The sequence below is a fragment of the Tenrec ecaudatus genome, chromosome 13, assembly GCF_050624435.1.
Source record: "Tenrec ecaudatus isolate mTenEca1 chromosome 13, mTenEca1.hap1, whole genome shotgun sequence".
NCBI classification, from domain to species: domain Eukaryota; kingdom Metazoa; phylum Chordata; class Mammalia; order Afrosoricida; family Tenrecidae; genus Tenrec; species Tenrec ecaudatus.
The window spans coordinates 97,876,911-97,892,416 of NC_134542.1; the positions used below are offsets into that span (position 1 = coordinate 97,876,911).

The 15,506-nt window shown below is 42.5% G+C and overlaps 1 protein-coding gene across 13 annotated transcripts in view; it reads left to right on the top strand.

Moving 5' to 3' along the window:
• QTMAN (queuosine-tRNA mannosyltransferase) overlaps positions 1-15,506 on the top strand; it is a 459,649-nt gene that overhangs the window by 353,374 nt on the left and 90,769 nt on the right. The gene's annotated exons all lie outside the window — the stretch shown is intronic.

Sequence of the window (15,506 nt, forward strand, 5' to 3'; positions counted from 1 at the left end):
GCTCTAGCGTCTCCGTGTTCTCTAGTTTACCTCTCTAGTTCCTGTAGCCATTGCAACTGTCTGCACAGAACTCACAGACAACATTCATGATTAAGGAAGTTAACAAGTTGGAATACCTGTGGGAAATGCTCAGGGTTGAGGTGCTTATCAGGCCATGTTACAAAGTCCTGTCAAATCTGTTAATAACGTGCCTAAAGGGCAGACCACTTGACGGTAAGCTTCCACCTGAAGGCTTTCCTTCAAACTCCTTGGATCAGCAAACCCAGCTCCCTGCACTAAGTGCCTAGAGGCACCCCGCTCAGTCCAAAGGCACGCAGCTCTTCTACCATCAACTCTGCAGAAGAAACACTGGGCTTTCCACTCCTCCCATCAACAGTTAGTCTTGAGAACCCACAGGGGGTCACTGTGAGTCGGCACACTTGATGGCAGAGAGTTTCAGTTTTATTAATTCCTACAAGTTCATGAAACTCTCATGCGAATGGCAATATCTTGAAATAGATAGAATTCTATTTACTCATGAGTAAGTGGGAGGCTGGGAAACAATATTGCCCAAGATTATACCATTGATAAGTGATAAACCAGGATTTGAATCCAGAATCCTAACATGCCGAAGCTTGCATTCTTTTGCGGTCAATGACTGCTTCCCGTCCTCCACTCGTTTGTAGTGCCTTAGAACTCCATCAGGCCCCTAAGAGCATATTTGCCTGGCATAACAATGGCATGTTCAGAGAGCATCCTGTTCACACTCTGTGTTGTGATGTGGAGACCCCTAAGACATAAAGCTGCCATCCAGTTAGCCTTCCTCTAACTTCCACTTCAACCCGTGGGCAGGGTACTACTTGTGATTCTAGGCAGGTTGTGTCGTTGTATCTGGAGGGGGGTCTCCCTGCTCCCTCCCAAAATTTAGTTCAAACTTTCTTGCTGGCTTGGTGTTGACAAGTGAGGGGCAAAACACTCTAATGCATTCCCCCCTAGTGTTGTCAGGGAGCCTCCTGTTTATTCATATCCAAGTTTATCTTCCAGGACATGGCTGCACCTTTAAAAGATAACACTTTCTCTGCTTTCCCAGAGTTTCCTTCCTGGATAGCTGATCATAGCAGCTCGCATTTCAAGTGGCACATTAGAATTACCTGGCAGTAAAAATACCAGTGTCCATCCCAGATCAACTGAATCAAAATTGGATTCCATACATCAAAAGTATTTTTTGCATCACCGGTATTTTACGACTTTTGATTTGCATTCACCAGGAAGGTCGATCGCACTTTGGTCACAATCTGGCAGTCACATTCAGTCCAGGGGTGGGATTCAAATCATTCAACAGCCAGTTCACTTCCCTAATGACCATTTTAAGTATAAAAAACAGTACACCGTAAAGCAGTTTATTATTTCATACAGTCAATAAATAACAATGAAAGTGGTATACAGAACTAGTTTCTGTTGTAAGAGTTTTAAAATATTAATGAAAAAGTATTAAATAATACTTGACAAAAACCATAAAACTCTTATTTAAGACATTTCCAAATCGCTTCTTGGTTGGTGCTGTAGCTTGTAACAGTCTTCGCTTTTATCCACGCATCCTGGGCTGTGTGATTTATCCTTCAGCATCTTTTCACTGTTAGAGTAGGATCCTGTTCCTTTAGAGCAGTGATTCTCAACCCTCCTAGTGCTGTGACCTCATGTTGTGCTGACCTCCCCAACCATAAAATTATTTTCTTTGCGATTTCATAACTATAATTTTGCTACTGTTATGAATCGGGTGATCCTGGTGAAAGGATCATTCGACCCCCGCGGGGGTTGCAGCCCACAGGTTGAATACCGCTGCTTTAGACGTAGGCCAATTAGACAATAGTCCTTGGGATTGATATGTTAGAAACAGGTGCTTTCTCTTATCTGAACACACCTTGTTCATCTTTGAAAACCCCCCTCCTGCTTCTGTGGAACTGACAGCAATTGTTCTGACAATGTTTTTAGCTCTTTGAACGCTTTCAGGAATGGCATAATTCACTCATAAAATCTTGTGGGAATGTGGAGCGAAACACAAAGCTGAAACCAATGACAGCTTGTCAGCCTGTGGTGGTTTGGCATGTTTGTCATGTTACATTGTATGTTTGTTTACTGAGGTAACAAACACATGGGGGTAAACATACAGAATTTCATCACAAGTAGCATGCACTTTATGAGATGAATACATAAACCTTACAAGCGTGGTTCGTGTCATTGTTATGCCTACGGAAGGAATGAGCAATACCGAGGGCTTGGAGTATGCTGCACAGCTGAACGTTCACACGGAGTAAGGAGTGTACATTCGTGACTGCCATACTAGCCGGCTGCCCAGCCGGCCACCTGAAAGAACCCTGATTGCAAGCGCCATTTCAACAACCCGTTTGCGGAACTCAACAAAAAATTAGGTATTGGTTCTGCTGAACCAGTGCAAAATGGCTGAATCCCACCACTGATTCATGGACACTGGAATGGACAGAGGAAGGTAGATGTTTTAAGTCTGGACGGGCTCTGGGAGACAATGTGCGTCTTACGAGGGTGCCTACACCTTTGCCGTCTTCATGGAAATGCACAAATTCTGTGAGGATTTGCTTCTGGTGGCGCTTAGTGACAGCACCGAGCTGCCTCCTGAGGTCTGAGAACTCGCCTGGAGCATGCCGTGCTTCTGAAAGCGCCCTCCAGAGAGCCCAGCCAGCACCTTTGGTGTAGTTCCAATTGCTCACTTTATTTCTAATCTCTCTTGATCCGTGCTTTTCGATGACTTCTTGCCATTTCGATTCCTCTGCCCCCTCAACATCTTGCCCTTTTTAGTTTCCTTAGGAGAGAACCCGTCTCAACCTCTGTTTGGTCTAGGTTAAAAAGACATCCCATTGCTCTGCATTTTCTCTAACAGGAAACAATGTAGCATTTAGAACTATCTCATTTTAGGAAGGAACATAAAACAGAAATATGCTTAACTTTTCACTTAGGAAGGCAGACCAGGGGCCTCTAAAACCACAAGGCCTATGTGGTCAGTCGGCGTTCAGGAATTTCCAAGGCAGCACCTTGAGGAAGGTGGGAAAGGAAGGGAATCGTTGAGGATGAGACGGCATACGAGTAGAGGGAGCCCTCAAGTTGAGGAACATTCGTGAAGGGCATGATAGGGTTCCGTAGGGATTCTGTGGAGGACAGTTTGTCTCGAGGAGTTGTGAAGTCTGGGGAGGAAAATGAGATGAGGTTGGGCTGGAGTAGGAGAGGAGTGTATCCCCTCCTTGGTCTCATCCACCACCACCACCACGACCCCAAATGCAATCAACTGCCAAGAGGTGCACTGCGGAAGCCAGGGCAGAGTCCTTGGATGTTGGTTTGTTAGATGCCATCAAGGCAGTACCTACTCCGATATGCCAAGGGGCTTGTGGATTTTCAGGGCCACGATCTCTTGGAGGTGGATGGGCACACCTGTATCCTGAGGTGCCTCTGGGCGAGCGTGACCTGCTAGCCTTCGCGTTAGTAGTCCAGTAGCTTAACTATTCAGACCGTCCAGCATCTCCATCTTCCCAGCTGATTCCCCCGCTGTGCAGTCCATTATAAGACAGAAGAGTATTGCCCTGTAAGGTTCCCAAGCAGATTGACCGACTCTTCTGCTAAATGCTTGACCCAGTGTGCCACCAGGGTGCCTTCCCCACAGCACAGTGCCTCAGAGAGAGTAGTCATAGAACATGTAATTGTGGAATAAGGTCTTCTCAGCTTTGTTGGGGGAGGTTCATAAATCTCTCTGAGCAGCAGGTAAAATCTACTGCGTCTTTTGCCAGGAAATGTGAGTAAATGCAAGCCCACAACTTTCGGTACATTTACAGGGAGTTTGAGGACTCTCTGAAGCCCTGTCAGGGCCCAGCTAAATCTGGATGATTTGGGCATGAATGGTATATACTATGTCCTAAAAGATTATTCGGCATCTCTCCCAATTTAAAATGACAAGGCATGATTTCATCAAGCTTTGCAAGCTGTAGGGAAAAAAATAGAGAACAATTCGAACGACTCTATGGCTGGGTTCTTTTTGTGAAGAATAATGTCTACTTTTGTAAACACATTAAGAAGTCTGCACTAGGCCGCTTTTTCTCAGCATATCAGAAGGCAATCTTAAGCGTCAATACAAAACAGTAACATCTTCATGGTATCTCACAATACATTGTCACTCTTTGTGCTGTACTATACAGTCTTACGCTGTTAAAAACAAAAAGAATCACCACGTCTTGTGTCAAGAGACAATGTATTCAGATTTTTTGCTTTTATTTTCCTTGAGGTATTGGCTAATAGAGGCTTTGGTTCAACATGGGCGGTAGCACGCTAGGAAGTGAATGTCTGCCTGCTTATTTGTAAAGGACTCAGTGCTCTGGCACCGTGACTAGATAGTGCTGTGAATGAAAGGAAGTGGAACAGGAAAAGAACTCTGAAGAATGAAGTTTTATTTTGGAGTCAAGCTATAGGATTCTTTTTTACTGTTTAGTTTTCCCACCCCCAACCTTTGCTGGCATTTTTTTTTAAGTCAGTTATCAAGTATCTGCACTTAACTTCAAGCCTAATTACTAAGTACCTGCACTTAACACAAGTTTTTACATTTTCTCCGTGGTGTTCTTTCAGTGCCTTGTGCAGGCTGCATTAATCAGGAACGATGGGAAGAATAAGTGACAGGGGGGGACTGGTTGTTGTCATTTGCCTGCCTCAAGACTCAGGTGTCTGCGAACTTTTTAGCCCACTAATGGAATTGTTAGATACCAGTGAGGGGAGGAATTTAGAGCAGATATAAAAATAAATACAAGAAAATACCTGAATTACCAACTACTTCTGAATTCTGAATCTTCTCAGGAATACTCTCTCTAGTAATTATATCACCCTATCAGCAGCCAGCACAGCCAAGCTGACAGGAGTGCTGTCTTTCTAAGGCAAGGGCTTTCAGTGCAAAATCAATTTTGTGACACAGAGCCTCTGCTGGGAGTTCTTGGAGGGTGCAGGCAGTTAACATGCTCAGCTACCAAGCAAAAGGTTAGAGGTTCCAGTCCACCAAAGGTGCCATGGTGATCTATTCTCTCACATCTCTCCTCACCGGCCCCTAAAAATATCAACTCCTAAAAGCCTTCCAAAGAGTTCTACTGCAGCACATGGGGTTGCCACGAGTCTGAGTCAAGTTGAGGACAACTGGTAACAGTGTGTGCATCATGTGTTTATCATTTGGAGTTTAGGCATAAATGCAATATTCACCTTCTTAGAACAAGCCCCCAGAGTTCTCCCCAATTAATAAATAAATAACCAAAGACTCGATACGGGTTTGACTGGCCCAAGGTGACCAGGAAACTTGAGTCCAAAGCAGTTTAATTCTAATTTTTGCACACGTGTGTGTGTGTTTGCACATGCACACTCACACACATATGCACATGTAACCTCCACCCTTTCCAGCATGTTTTTAGAACATAGAGGACACTTCAGTGAGGAGGAAATTAAATTGGCATTTTTAGCAACTTCTCTGGAGGTGTGTACGAAATCGAAATTAAACAAGAGGGCCCTGAGTCCCTTTGTCACCAGAAGCATCCTAGCAGACGGGAATGACCAAGGATCCTCAAAGACAACCTCCATCAGGTTTCCCAATAAAACAGTGTGACGTGTATCAGTCGGATCACCTACAATGACTCATTCATTAGTAGCCGAGGAAATTCGCAATATATATATTGGGTTCTGTTTTGGTTTTTTGCTAATCAGAGGCGGCATATTCCTAGCAGACTGTGCGTGATCTTGTGTTCTCTGTAAGTACGGCATGGGCTGGGGAGTGTGGGGCCCTCTTCACATGGCCTTTGGGACCTTCATGTTACTGTACCCCCATGATAGAAATAGGTTTCCAGTATAAAATGCAGATTGAGACTCTGATTTGGGCCGATTCTTGTGGAAATTAAGTTTGGACCCCAAAATAGCACAGATCTTAGAAATTTCCCAGCTGCCTTTCTGTAACAGACACCTTCATTTCAGCAAAATGAACCTTTATGAAGAACCTACTTGTGTCCCGATCCATCCGAACAGTTTCCTATCTAATAGAGTACTTAACCCTCTCCTCTTTTTAGAAAGGATAAGGCCAATTATCAGAGCACAGTGGTATGGTCCCTATTGAGAATAATCATGATACCTCTCTATCGAGATAAGATTTACAGTATTAGACCCCAGATTTTCATGATCTTCATCTCAAGAAAGGGTAAATGCTGTTTACTAGAAGCTTGGCTTAATCCTAATAGTTCACAGAATTCAGTTTTTAAATGGTGGGGCCCCACCAGAGGAGCTTGAAAACGGAGACCTCATTGTACACCACTCTACTGCACAAGAGCAGATCCAGAGTCTCGGTGCCTCCTCACAGCGTAGATCCAATCTCTTCCAATCAGAACTCAGAGTATCAATGTTCATCATAGAATGAGATGTTTCTAATTAGCTAACTTTAAAGCCCTATCTTAATCACTTAGAGCATTCATGTGCACATCTGTGCTGCAGGAGTAACTGGATTACCTCCATAGTGTGTGTGCCTGGGTGTGCGTGTGTGTTTAAAGCAATGCTATAACTCTATCCAAATGCGATGCAGCATGGCTTTAAAGTTTAGAAGCAAATGTGTACTTGGTAACGTAGTTTAAAAATCGAAACCCCTTCCATCTTATGTGGTCTTCTCTTGTAAAGTGGGCTTGTTTGCGGAGGGCAGCCGTTTCAAACACTGTGATACATCTACCCCAGAACCGCCTCCCCCCCCCCCCCCGAATTTGGTCTAACCTAAACGAGCACCAGAGCCAGGGCCTCTCATGTGGTTTTGCTTCATCCTACAATGACATCAGTATCTTTCCATCTGCCTTATTTTATAAAGCTGTGCCCAGAATGAAGAGCGCTGCCGGTAAAGGAAACTGAGTCCTAGAAGTAATTTTTCATTAGGGGAAATGAGGTGATATGATAAACAAGTAAAACCCGACGTGACAACATAGCATAAAGCTGTCATAGAAAATATTCAGTCCTGTCCCCGTGAATGTTTGCCATGGCTTTTGTGCCTTCTGTGTGTCCTGTAGGTGTGTATATTGATCTGTGGTAGCATAATTCCTTCTCAGATATTTGTTTCTATCAATGAGTGTCCCGATGGCTCATGCCTATGTTGGAAGAGAACCGCTCTGCCTGCTCAATAACTCCAGGGAACACTGCACATGACAAACTGAGCAAGATGATCCGCTCCTGATCAAATCAGAAACGTGCCTTTTTCTACCTTGTAAAGTTAGCAGAGCCCCACAAATGCCTCCATTCTTACTGATTTAATTGGAATCATTTCCGTATAATCTCTACCAGAGTAACACATGCTAACTGGGGGAAACTATAGCAATGCAGACATAAGAGAAGAAGAATGCTTTTAAATTACTTTTTACTACCCATATTTTGCAACTTGAAGATTTGGAGATAGCATGAGAGTTCAAAAAAGAAAAAGAAAACCTACATTTATCTGAATCTGTACTTTTTACAGGCCACTATGCTAAATGCTGTATATGAATGATCTTATTTAAACCTTCCCACAACCAATTGATATAGGTAACAGCATAAAACCCACTTCATAAATCAGGAAACTGAAACAGAAGTGGATTACCCAAAGTCATGCATATGATAGTTTTTGTGTGTCAACTTGGCTGGGCCAGCGTTCTTGGTAGTTTATCACTAATCCCCCATGATGTGATCTAAGGTAGCATAGCCACCGCCATGAAGTGATCTAGCATAACATCCAATTGTTGGAAGGAAAGATCCTCAGGGGTGTGACCTGTACCTTTTTTAAAAAAAATAATCATTTTATTAGGGGCACATAGAACTCATCACAATCCATATGGATTGTGATGAGTTCTATGTGCCCCTAATATATATATATAAATTGTGTAAAGCATATTTATACATTCAGTGCCCTCATCATTCTCAAAACATTTGCTCTCCACCCAAGCTGCTGGCATCAGCTCCTCATTTTCCCTTCCCTCCCCGCTCCCCCTCCCTCATGAGCCCTTGATAATTTAGAAATTATTATTTTATAATATCTTGCACTCTCCGACATCTCCCTTCACCCATTTTTCTGTTGTCCATCCCCCAGGAAGGAGGTTATAAACGTGGATCCTTGTAATCGCTTCCCCCTCTCCATCCCACCCTCCCCCCACCCTCCCAGTATGGCCACTCTCAGCACTGGTCCTGAGGAGATAGCAAACTCTGTGAAAAATCTACCACATGTGCTGGGCTTTGATCCTGTGCTGGCTTCATCAACTTCCTGCCGTATTGCCTGCTGAGCCCAGGAGCCATCAGCGTACTGACAACCTTAGATTCAGTGGACTCTGCTTCCACTAGCCTGGGTGGGCTTCTTGCTTCCTGGCTCCTCAGCCTGTGCAGCTACACGAGCCAGGAGAAGTCTCTGACTTTCCTTCTGACTTACTGACTTGCCTGTCATCCAAGTTGGTAAAACAGATGCCAGCATCACCTTCCTGCAGCACCCCAGATCTCTGCAGGTTGTCATTGAGCACGTCGACTCCTGCAGAGTTCTTCCTCTCCAGTCAATGCCTATCTAACCTGTCCTGATTTAGGCTGTTAGTGCTGGGTTAAGAGTCACAGGACTAATGTTTTTACCCCTAGCAAGTCCTACAAGTGTGTGTCTAGCACTTCCGTTTAAGACGTATCATGAATCTTCAGGATTGGGGCCTCAGCTGAAATCCCAAGATGATAGGGCAAATGCCTTTCTGCATCTTATGATGTGTAGTTATTTTTGTATATCATGTGATGGAAGGGTTCTGACTTTAAAAAAAAACAAACCAAAAAAACCCACCCTCTCTTCTGATACCACTTGCAAATTTGAGGGGCTTCCAAAACCAAATGCAGGTTTCATTCATGAGGATTCACCAAGCTCACTGGACTTGTGAATGGACTCACAATTAGGGTTTATTCTAAGGCAAGGCGGTGCAGATTAGAACTCGCCCCGAAGTCCATCGAGTGGGGTCCTCGCCCTGCACTGTACGGGAGATCGCCACTTTCCCCCATATTCATGTGAGACAACATGCATGGAGGGCTGGCAGGGGACTCACCAAAGGCTGGGTATCCAGAGTTCATTTGACCTTGAACATACAGTGCACATGTGGTGCCCTTCAGTCTCCAGCTCCTCCAAAAGTCAGACTAATATCATTTGACCTAAAGCTATTTCATAAATCACAGTATTTGACTGACTGGCAGCCAAGGCCCCCAGGCGAATAAAGGTATTTCTATCAGGTACGACATTCCAAGGCCTTCAACATCACCTCCCAATAACTGAGGGCAAAGACTAAACCTCTTTTTTTCAGATTAATTATTTATTACCCAGATTAATGTTTTCTGCTTAATGTTTTGTTTTTTAATAGAGACTCGAGCCATCAATAAATTATTGTTCATTTCTTCTATAGGCCTAGCCCCATTACAATAAAGTGGAAAAAATTATATCAAAGGAGTGTTCTGTATTGCAAAGCTATTTCTATGTCACAGTGTGTAGTCTTCGAAGCAGTATTTTGTTGATCTTGGTGACAACAAATTCAGTATATCTAATAATGCTGCATAGCAGGTCTTCATTCCCTTTCCTGTTGATGTGACAGTCACTCTTTAATGAAACCTTATTTTGTATACTATTTGCATTGTAGATCAGGAACATAGAGCTGAGTTTGCTTAAGCAATAGCTGAGCTGTTTGTACTTTTTATATTCTTCTATCAAGAAATAATTACCCTTCAGCCAACCTTACCTCTTTTCACTTCATATGCAAACCAAATACCCAAACTCCCAAACCAGTCACCAGTATCCAGAAATAATCATGACCCAGAGAAGCTTACAGTAGTGTGTGCATGAACCGTCCTACTTCCTCATGATGAAACCACTCATTCGTTCACTCATTCATTCATTCAGCAAGTCCATGCTGCTCCGTTGAGTGTTAGGCAGTCCTGTTAATTGTGCTCATTTATTTACTACATGGAAGTAAGGAATAAGACGTGCCTTCCTTCATGTTCTATACAATTAAAATGTTATTTCTGCATACGATTTTCTGGTGGAATGCATCTACAGGTGGACTGTCTTTAAATGGCCTTCAGCAGTTTACCGCAAGGCCATCTGGCCGTTTGACATCTGTGCTCCCGAACCACTAACTTCCCGTGTTCCAGAATAATCTGGCTTTTGACACCCTGAGAACTCAACCCCAGAAGACATTATTAAAGTGTTAAATGTGTATGCCAACAAGATCTGAAATCTTTACAGTAGCCAAATAATGGGATGGTTCTTTCTTTAAAATTACAGGGGAAAGATTTGCTCTACATGAAGACTCCATTAACATAGGTGCCTTTTCTAGGATGTTTACTATATAAATAAAGAGATGTAAATTTTCCTTACATCCAGTTCAACATTTAAGATGTTTGTATGCCCGCATGACTACAATCTACTACAACCATTAATACATGCTTGTTGACAGATATAAATGTCTCTTAAGGCATTTTCCAAGATTCAAGCACCCACCGTTCAAAGAAAGGTTATTTCAAGACGCATATTTTAAAAATCTCTTGCATTAAAACAACTTAAAAATTTAGTTAGGAAACCTAGAGGCAAGACAGATCTGTATGTTCTTCTGGAAGTTCCTGGCATATTTGGTAATTGTTGGGAGCACCCGAATTCAAGGCATCAATACTTCTTCCAGTTTTCGTTGTCTAGCTGGACATAAACAGTGACATAGCATGACTCGGACACACTTTAGTCCTCAAAATGAAGGCTTTCGTTTCACATCTTGAAATCAGGAGAGTTTGGTGGCCAGGCTGTAGTGTTTTACCAAGCTTAGTCATTCTGTATTTGCTGAGCAATAATTAGAGAAGTGGGATTATATGAAGAAGAACATGAAATCATGATTGGAGGAAGGCTTATTAACAGCCTATGAGATACAGATGATACTAGGTGCTGGCTGAAAGCAAGGAGGACTTGAAGCACATGTTGATGGAAACCAAAGGCTGCAGTCTGCAGTATGGACTGCAACTCAATGTAAAGGAAACCAAAATAATTAGACCCATTGACAAAATCATGGACATAAGTTGTCAAGGATTTTGTTTTACTTGTATCCACAATCAATGATCATGGAAGCAACGAACACTTCTAGACATGCTCTGCCATCCATTCCTTCCCATCTCTTGAAATTTGGTCAACATTTTTATTGCCATTTTTCTCTTTGCTTATGGCTTTCACAAACAAAAAACACCTCGCCACTTTATTCCTTCTACAGGGGCCTCTTAAGGTAGGGGGAGTGGGCATTGGTACACACTCTGCTGTGTTTTCTAATCTGTTTGTCACACTGCAGCCAGGATGTTTACTTGGGACCCAATCTGACCATGCTACTCCTTCAATTATAAACTTCCCAATGGCTATACCCCCAACACTGACATTTCAGGGCCAAAGGCCCTCACCCCTGCTGATTTCTCTGGCCTTTCCCGTTATCCCTCGCTACTCCATCATCATCCCTATCCCCACCTGCTCACACTTGATTTTGTTTCTTTAATCCTAAACCATGTTCTCCCTTGACTTGGGCCCGTTGCACCTGGACCTGTAGCATAGCTCACCTTGCTGTCTCAGAGCAGGCTGATTTCTTATCATCATAGAAATACAGCTGAAAGAACACCTTCCCTGGAGAGCTGTCGCTGGCACCAGCCTCCTCTCCAAGACAACTCTTACCACTCTTGATATATATATATATATGGCAGTGTCTTGGTTATTTTGCCTGGCCCATAATATAATTATTGCATGGTACATGATTTTTATTTCCTCTGATCTTTTTTGCTCTGTATTTTCACTCGCCTTTGCAATCTTGTTTCTTTTTTAAGTTTTGAACCTTGCTTATTTTAAAGTAATAGCCTAGCATATCCGACATTTCAAGTTTGCCCATCTCTTATATATTTACTACCCTCCTTCCAAACACAGAAATATTAAGAATATAGAATTCCCGAAGTAAGTGGTAGTCTTTGTACACTCACTTTCTACACTTGTAGGGTTTTATTTCGAATGTAAAACTAACAAAGTTTTATCTTCTGATATTAATTATAAATCAAGTCACTTCCCGCAGTTTAAAATTGGATGGCAGTATATTCAGAACTTGAAGTAAATCAATACTTAGTGCTGTAGCATTTTATGTGGGAATGAGAGAGAGAGAGTGTTGGGCTGGAAGTTGGGTTTCCTGTAATTTATATTTATTCAGGTTGTGGGTAGGCAAATGAAAAAGCGAAAGAAAAGGACTCGAGTCTTGATGCCCATCTGTTCATGCTTCGGAGACCTGGGAACTGATGTTTTAAATTTCCTGGTTTTACTTTCCTAGTTTCTGCTGTTTTCAGAAAGGCAAAACTAGAACCTCTCAGGAAACTGAGAGGATAAAGGTAAAGACACCAAAAATTGAGAGCGAGGAACCAGCACCATGGGAAAGAAATAATAGAGAGGGAGGAAGGTATGTGTCTGATGTGTGACATTAGGGCTTTCTCAGTTAATGTGCCTCTAGGCATGAATACAAATCTTTGATTAGTATACAAATGAAGAGACGAGAACATACTAAGGGTGTCTGCCCCCATTCGGTGTTGTAAGTGTGACTCATAATAGGTGATGCCCCCACTCCCTCACCCAAAAAAGTTTATATTTTTTTACCAGTTAGACTTAACCAGGATAGGGCCAATGGAGTCAGAGACCGGAGTTTTAAGAATATGGAATGTCTTTTTAATAACATTGACAAGGTAAAGCTGATGATATTCATGATTATGATAAATAATATAAATGTAATAAACATTAGTGTTTACCATTATTTTAAAAAAGAATAATAGTATTTACCGAACTCTTTGTGCCCAAAATACTCACTGCCATCTCGTCCACTTCTGGTCATAGGACTTTCTCGGCAGAGGCCTCCTCTGTGGGTTTCTGAGCTATAAATCTTCCCCGGAGCAGAAAGCCTCATCTTTTGCCTGTGGAGCATCTTGTGGATTTAGACTGCTGACCTTGTGCTTAGTGGGCCAACTCGTAACCCACGCTGCCACCAGGGGTCCTCCCCTACAAAGCACCATTATTGTGATCCTCATTTTTCAGATAAGGAAACCGATCCTTAAATGGGGTTGGGCCGGGGGGAGCACTCTTTCCCAGCTCAGCTACTAAGTGACAGACCCTGAATTTTGAAACCAAACAATATGCTTAGGCTTGGCCTAGCATGTAATTTTGACTCTTAATGATAACTCTGAACTAACCATTAGATGTTGGTGTGGTGTGTGTTCTTGACACTCCGTGATAAATCAATCTAGTAACCAGATGAGGAAACTCAGCTTGTTCGGAGATTGTGACTTTATTTATTTATCACCACCAAACCAATTGTCAAGAACTATTTCTTCCGTGACACTAAATGGCCCATTTTGCTTAAGTTTTATTTGTTGTTGTTTTTAGTAGAAAGAAAGGCAACACACAGAAAAAGAAAGGCAGCACTTTGGTTTCAGAATATTATCCACTGACATTTTCCCCTTTGTCTTTCTGTCCAGTTTCTCTATGTCGGTAGCTGACCCTCTCTGCTTTTGCCATATTTTCTTGTTTTGCCTTTGTCTGTCATCATAGATCTAGTACTTCCTGTTCCTTTGTTTTCTTAATATTTTGGTCAGGAAATTGCACGCATCATGGTAGTGCCCGCCCCCTCCCCTCTTTTTTGCCCCACCCACCAGAATAGCCTGTACAATCACAACATGTTCCAGAGGACTCTCCATTGAGAACACTGCCCTAGAGGGATTCTTGTATTTGCGTGGAAGTGAGACTCCCACCACAGGGTCCTATCCTGCTTCACCCTCTGAAGCCCGGCTCTATACACAACCATGGACTATAGCACAAGTCAGTGTTAGCGTTCCCTTCCGTGCTTGATTAATGCTTTGGGAAACATGGAGTGAGTTCCCAGGAGCAGCCTGACCCTGTATTGCTAACAAGGTGAGATAGTTTATTGTGCCATCCTGGCTGATAGATAAACACCAGTGGGATTAATCGAAGGGCAGAGAGATAAGTGTCTCAATGAGCCTCACCTTTCTTATCTCTCAATCTTTGATCATGAGACCAGTGTGCGGCTACCTTGCTTATTCTGTGCCTCAATTTACAGGCTACACTACCTGTGAGACGCCTCGCCTGTGGACTGTGTCACTGTAAGCTGAGTTCCCTTTAAGACCAAATGATTGGAATTTACATCTCTGGAGCTGGGGACTGACAGTTGGTGACCTGCCTTACTGTTTGCTGCCTGTGCTGGGATAGTCTAGCTCTCTCTATCTACAGAGGATTACCCGGTGGCCCTCAAGACTTGAAGGACTGCCAGTGTCTCACAACTCTCTCATGGGAGTGAGTTGCACTGAGCCATTTGAACAGCTTTAAAATTTAACTGCTCATTTCTTATATATCAATCTGTATATAATTTAACAGTTCATTTCTTGTGCTATATATCTATCTTTATAAATATATATATATAATTATTAGCAATCTGGTTTTATCTCTCTAGAGAACCCTGTCTAACACACAAGGTAAATCCTTACAAAGCAGGTTACAGAGCTTGCCCAGAAATTATGAAACACACTTCCTCTTGCTTGAAAGGGATTACTTCCCGATTCACATTCGAGAACTTTTTCTTTCTAATAATGCTTTCATTACCTTAAATGAGGTGACTGGATAGAAGTGTTGGAACTTTCGATTCAATCCAAGCTATAAACAGACAAATGATAAGCAAATTGTTATTAAGAGTGACTAGATAACAGATCACGTGAATGATGGAATCAGTAAGCACTGTTTAGTTTAAAGACAAGGTGGGTGATTTTCAATAGAGGCGGTAAAGGAGAGTAATTGTTAGGGAGTGGTGAGCTTTTGTTTATGGCGAAGGAAAACTTAAACAGCAATTTTGAGCAAAATGGTTGTACAATGATTAATGATTAATATAATTGAATTACATATGATAATGGTTCATTTGGCACATGTATATGTCTACCCCCCAAAAAAAGAAAACACTTTGGAGGTTGTGGTTTGGGTTTTTTTTTTTGTTTAGGGGTCTTGTTTTCATTTTATACTCTAATAAATTGGCCTGATTCTGAATTTTGTGCTTCTGTTCGGCTTCCTAGTTACTGTCTGTTGCTGGGGATTGAGGAGCTTTCTAGCAGCCATGGCAGATGTAGCAATTCCTCTAGGACAGCAGGAGAGGTGAGATGGTCAGGAAGTGGAGGAGGAAACAGAATGAGGTCTTGAGGTCTTGATAGCAAGCAGCCACCAGGAATATTTGCCCTGGGACCAAAAGAACTAGATGGTGCCCAACTACCATTAGTGAAGAATCTGGAGCAGTAGAGAAATATGTAACAGAATTTCCAATTTTCATGAAATCCAGACTTTCTGGAGTCATTGAGCCTACCTCTCTCCCTTCCCTGAAACTATTTGTCTAGGAAATCATAAACTGAAACCATAAGCTAAAAATGTG